A 6,567-nucleotide genomic window follows, 5' to 3' on the forward strand; every position below is an offset into this window, starting at 1 on the left:
CAAAGGTTCCTTGAAATGTTTTAAGTATACACATCTGATTTACACCACTTCTCGAATATATTGTTGCACAGTACTCCTGAAGTTTCTCCTTCACTACTGTTAATATTTTAGTGAGGAGTAAAGAAAGATACTTGGTAGAACATTTACTGGATGCAACCGATTACACCGTCTATTCCAAAACCTTTGATTTGAAGGGTTGCTTTTGAAACTGGCCTCAGACTTTGAAACTTGACAATGGCACTGAAATTGCCGCTATTGAAGATGGTTTTCAAATTACACTCATCGATAAGTACAATACCTTACACTGCATTTTTGTCGAAAGATGTAATTCCCTATTTTTTTTTTCTTTTCTGTTCTTGAATTTGTCTGTTTAAATATGTCCAAAATCTCATACAATGTGTTCCTTCGTTTTATTTTATTGATTCTTAGTCAGTATCCGTTGAAAAATAACGTTAGAAAATTTAATTTGTTAAATTATTAATTAGTTAACAGTGTTTTTTTTTTTATTTTTATTTATGCATTTTCACAACATTTGTTTATGTATTACTTAATACATTTTTTAAAGATACTACTCGAACAACGTTCATGCGTGTCTACTTATTTAACTATGTATTGTTTATTTCTAGTTGGACATAATTCTTCGCTGTTTATTTGTTAGATTACTAGCGCAATGAAAATATCACTAATTATAAAATATTACGCGGTAGCTGTCAAAAAGTTTTATATTCAAAAAAAAAAAAAATTGAGATTTGGTCATCATGAAAATTAATGAAGCAACTTTGTTGAAACTGAAATTGTCGGGCACATCAAAGTGTCCAAGAAAAGAAATGTTTTAATTGTGTAATAAAACGTTTTGCTTTTATTTTTATTACAGTGATAGGACATGCGTCAGATTATGATACAAACAGTCAGTGCTATCCATCTCTTTACGGTGTTATATCAACTCTTTGTTTAAGCATTGCTTTAAATACATTTTCCGCAATCCGGTGAGTCAGTTTTTTTTTCATTTATTTTTTTTTTTATATTTAAAACCAATCATGAATTTCTCTTATGATATAAGGCCATTGGCTTCTATTTAATATTTTAATGTGCAGGTATTTTTTTTGATTTTAGGATTTTCAGAAATAGAGCATGTAGTGGACAGAATCAAGAAAAGAAAAACAAGAAACAGTTGTCCACAGAACAAACAACATCTAACATAGAGATCTATGACAACGTAGAAGACAATGGGGGATACCAGGAATTGGATAAAATAAGTCAGCCTTTCAACAATGACAAATTACATTAGCTGTAACTCGCAGAAAATAAGTCCTTGTATTACATGTTTTATCAATTCAATTTTGAATCATTTACAAAATAAAAGTTTTCAAATGATACATTTATTTATAATATCAGTCATTGTACACTTGGAGCAAGAAATTACATGCAAATGAAAGTAGCATTTTAACAAACTATAATAATTATTCAATAAAATTCAAATTTCAAAGGCTGAAAAGTTATGAAGAAATAAACAGTCTGGAAACTTTGATGATGTTCATGTAAGATATCAACATTATTGGTCTGACCTCTTATGGATTTTTTTCGCTCATCGAACCAGTGTGAGAATCATAACAACGAAGAAAAAAAGAAGAATATCGGGAAAAAAAAAAATATTCAATGACAAAGCAGTGTTCGGTATCATGGAACAACTCTCTGATAACACAGAAAATTTTTCAAGAAAATAATCTGAATATGTCCGATAATTTATCTAACAAGAATTTATTTATGGAAACAATTATATTGTGAGTAAATGCAAAATGAATAGATACCAAAAAATTGACCTCTATTTTCTTTTGTTCATATATGTGATAGATGCTCAAATTTAACTAGAGTGTTCCAATGAACGCATGTGTCACCTGCTTTGTAGCTTCGTTAAAGATGTAAATAAATCTAACTGTAGATAGCTATTTATTTACTACTAGCATGCCAGTTCATGCAGAAAAAAATGCATCCACGGATAGTATACATGTAAGACTGCCATAAAAACTGACGATCAAGGAAAATATGATTCCCAACCCTCCAATGAATAATAAAATTGAAATTATTATTGGTAATTATTTATCATTTTACATGTATTTTATACGTGTCTCAAAGTCTTTACTCCAGTTGTCAGTCTACACGATCCATTGTGGGATACCGATCCCGATGTATTTTCATAGTATTTAAATATCAGTTTGAGTGTTAACTGGATATCATAGCTTCAAAGTACAGTATCGTGAGCTCATAAACATGTATAGATGCTCATTATCAACAATCGCATCTCAAAATTCAAAAGACATAAGTTAAATTAAACAGTCTGATGTATTTTTTGCAAAGTACGTCAAAAGTGAAGGTCAAAGGGATTGTAAGGCTGGCATTTTCATTATGTTTATGACAATAAGTGCACATCCTAGATAGCATAAACTTACCATGTAATTGTTAAAAATATGCTGAATATTGGTACTATAAACTATTTTGTAAAGTAGGCTAAAGGTCAAGGTTATGGTTCAGGAGGTTGGTAACCATGGTAATGCACAGAAGCCATAATTCCAAGCAATATATGTGCAAAATATATAATTAATATCTCTTACAGTTCTTGATATACAAGGTGTGTGACAGACAGACAGACTGATTAACACAGGATAAAGTGACCCCTAAATGTCGCTCTGCTCTGTAGGCGACACAAAAATCAGCTGTTCACTAGACCTATATATTTTCTAATATGAACTTAATGTGTATGACAATAAACATGAATTTCAAACATACCTTATATTTTATATTGTGTAATGCATTATTTGTTTTTTCTATTCAATGTGTCAAAAATTTTGAGAGAGAGAGAGTATGACAGATAGATAAATAAAGAATCAGTTATGTAGAGAGAAAACTTTTTGGACAGAAATCATGTCCAGGATCGGTATATACCAGTATAAAATGGCAAGATATCTGAATTCTTTATTTATCTGATAAATCAGCCTATTCTTTTTTCTCGTTATATTTATTCTGTTTATTAATTTTTGTGTTCAGTTAGTAATAATTATCAGGGTTATATTTTGTGTGTGATTCTTTTACATGTACCGATATTATTAGGGTTGGATTTCGACATTCTTTAAAGGACTTCTCAATAAATCTCCTTCTATAGAAGCTAGAAATATTCTTTTGTGCTTCTTTAGGCATATTGTGAACTTTAAAAAAAAAAAAAAAAGAAAAGAAAAAAAAAAATATCAGTGAGCTGAGAGAGATGTTTTTTTTTTTTTCTTAACAGAATGCAGGTGCTTCATTGAAGTTTCAGAGAGAGAGAAAGAGAGAGAGAGAGAGAGAGAGAGAGAGAGAGAGAGAGAGAGATAGAGAGCACCCGCGTTTACCAACTTGTGGGGAACTCACATCTGACAAAGGACCTTTCTTATGGGGAAAGTTGAGAATTGTGGGGAAATCTCTCGTTCCCCACAAATATGGTCATGGGTATTTTTGGATTCTACGTAGTCTACTGATAAAATTTAATCGATTTGTTTTCATTTTTGAAAAAATCCCCATAAGTCGGTAAAATTAACCCACATTCTGTGTTCTCACTGCACCGTAAAACGAATGTCTGGGGGTGCTGGGAAATGCTCATTCGGAATGCAGCGGGGTTTAAACTGGTCCCCCTAACATCGTAAACTTTCAAAGGCTAACAAGGAGCGGAAAACCAACTTATTGCAGGTAATGGCGGCTCCGAGGTGACAGTCATGTGGTAAGTAGTTAGATTTTTTTATTATTGATTAGACTTACAACAACCTGCTTAGCTTTAGACACGTAAATCATGCGTGAAGTAATGCATATAGTAGTACATGTAGTTCGTAGTAGAAAAGTAACATTTAAAACCATGTAGTGTAACGTGAAACTTTGGCCCACTTCAGACAGTGTCAGAGTCGTCGATTTTATTTTATAATGGTAACTGTTAATCCTGTTAAAAAAAATAATAATAAGAATTTATATTCAATACTTTACCCCCGGGATCTGATAGGCGTTGGAAGGTTGTTCCTTTTTTTTTTTTTTGCAAATCATATGCCCATGTAGAAATATGTTTGATGGTGCGACCGTTAGCAGGTCCAGCACAATCAGTACATTTAGCTACGTAGCTAAAATTACCAACCGTAGCTTTATTTACCTACCTCAGGTAGCTTTATTCAGCTATTTCAAGGAAACTTTTCACAATTTTGCTTTTTATTTTAAAAAGACAAAAAACGGCAAGTAAATTTCTACTAATATTCATTCTAGGTATTATTTAAAAAGCAATCTAAAGCAGATATAGCTTTAACATTGCTGCGTTTGAACACTTTTAAGAAAAATATGTATTTCCATTGTTTGAGTAACTGTGCACCACCTTGTGTGCGATGAGGTATGGATAAGTATGATTACTTCACATTGTGCTCATGTTAACCAAAACTGGTTTTCTTTGTTATTTCACTCAAGAAGTAACTGTTAGGTCACAAATTAACTGTTGTTTATAGCCCCAAAACTTTTAGAACTTTGATTGCAATTGCGCAGAAAAAGACACATCTCCATACTTGCCAACCTCCAACATGTAAAAATCTGGTCATGACCAGATTTGGAAAGTAAAAAATCTGGTCATATAACGCGTAATGACATTCATGACACATTTACCATGATTAAATTAAATATATATGCATATATAAGCATTTGTGTATTGAGAATTATTTTATTAAAATGTGGCTTTAACTGAGAATGACAAAAATTTTTATATATATTGATTAAATTTACATGTTAGAAGAGCATTTAAGATTTCATTATTCAGTATATTGACCTGAATTAAGTGTGCATATTTTTTAAAGGAAAGTCTTTTCAGAATCTGCATTGCTGATTTGAAGTACATGGAAAGTTAAATGTGCTAAATTTGAAAGTATTCCAATTTTGATTTTTCCTCGAATTAATTTAATTAACAAGTGCTATTAAATTTACAGTTATGTCTACACTATCTTCAAACACTTTATTTTATCTAATGAAAGTTGTTTTCCAAGATTCCTTGATATGTACATAAATATCGTTTCTCTTTTACTTGGTTCAATTTGTTCCTGCTGGCCCTGATAATGACCTCGTTCTATCGGAAGCCATTTTAAATAGACTTCAAACTTTGGTTTTTCAAAACAACTCTCAGGTAATTGTTTACACCTGCACTGATAATTCACTGGTACACGGCCTACTGAACATAGCCATCGGCATTGTTTACGTACTATATCCAATCTTGGGTTGTAACTGGAAGTTAAAAGTGCAACCTAATTTATGAACCAAATCTGGAAATCAGGAGATTTTCGGGTTGTTCGGCAAAAATCGGGTGAAAAGCATGACCCACTGTGTCATAAAAAATTATCGGGTTAAGGGTGGAAAAATCGGGTGTAACCCGACGAAATCGGGTGAGTTGGCACATTTCCAAGAGTCCGAAGGACCCGCAACTTTCACTTCAAAGTGCCAAGTGCATGGCAAAGGAACAGTTGCTACTCATTTTTTATCGACTTACGTCAGTCGTGGCTGAGATTTGAACTCACGACCTCCCGATCACGGAGCATGCACTCTACCAAATGAGCTACCTTGAACAGTCTAAAGCTAAGAGAAAATAAGCCTTTGGGAATTTTATTTCAAGAGATGACATACATTTCCTATTATAGAATTTTTGCTGTCTGATAATCATATTCTGGATGAAAGAATACCCAATTGAAAGATATTATTAATCACATATTACTTGAGATTCTGCCCAGAATATAACCTATAAAATCTAATTATTATCCAGATTCAATAAAAGGTGGTGCAATTGATATGATATATTCCATGAAAAGATATAAGTTTACCAGTACTAGTATTCAGGTGTGAAAAAAAAATATTAGTCGATTGATAAATCTGTCTTTAATTTACTTGCTCTACCATGTCTACCAGTTGCAAAGTGTAGCAAGCTAAGTGGTAGAGCTTGTCGAAGCCACAAGAGGTTGGGGCATGGACCTCCTCCCCCCTTTTCCATTTTTTTTTCTTGATAAATCTGGGTTGACATCTTTTTCATATTTTTGTATTCTAATATGTTATTGATAAATGTAACTCTTTTGTCTCAATAAGCTGTTTTTAAATATCTTGTTTTCTACTGATACATAAAAAGAAAGAAAAAATTTAATATTCACTTTTATTTACAGATTGTGCCCTCCATAACTTACATGTATCCAAGTTTATAAAATTTTCTTAGCTCTTGAAGATCCCTGTTTTCTATTTGTTGTTGGGAGTTTGTTGTTACTAATTTATAAAGGAAAAAAAGTTATCGGGAAACAGAGCAAAAAAAGTATTGATTTCTCAGAAAAAGGTGGGGGGCAGCCCTCTTGCCCCCTTCCACTCACATCATGTGTTTATGTACAAACGTATAACTTGTACAAATAAGAACAAAATTTGATTATCAAGTTCAGTAAAATATACTCGAATGTATCATTCAAATTACTCTTTTGACATGTTCCCTTAAGTGTTAAGTCTGCAGTTCAAAGTCTGCATGTTGTCAGGTGTCTGAGATTCCGAAAATGT

Source organism: Saccostrea echinata, unplaced genomic scaffold (assembly GCF_033153115.1).
Source record: "Saccostrea echinata isolate AGI-Se365-2 ecotype Australia unplaced genomic scaffold, CSIRO_AGI_Sech_v1 ptg000042l, whole genome shotgun sequence".
NCBI classification, from domain to species: Eukaryota; Metazoa; Mollusca; class Bivalvia; order Ostreida; family Ostreidae; genus Saccostrea; species Saccostrea echinata.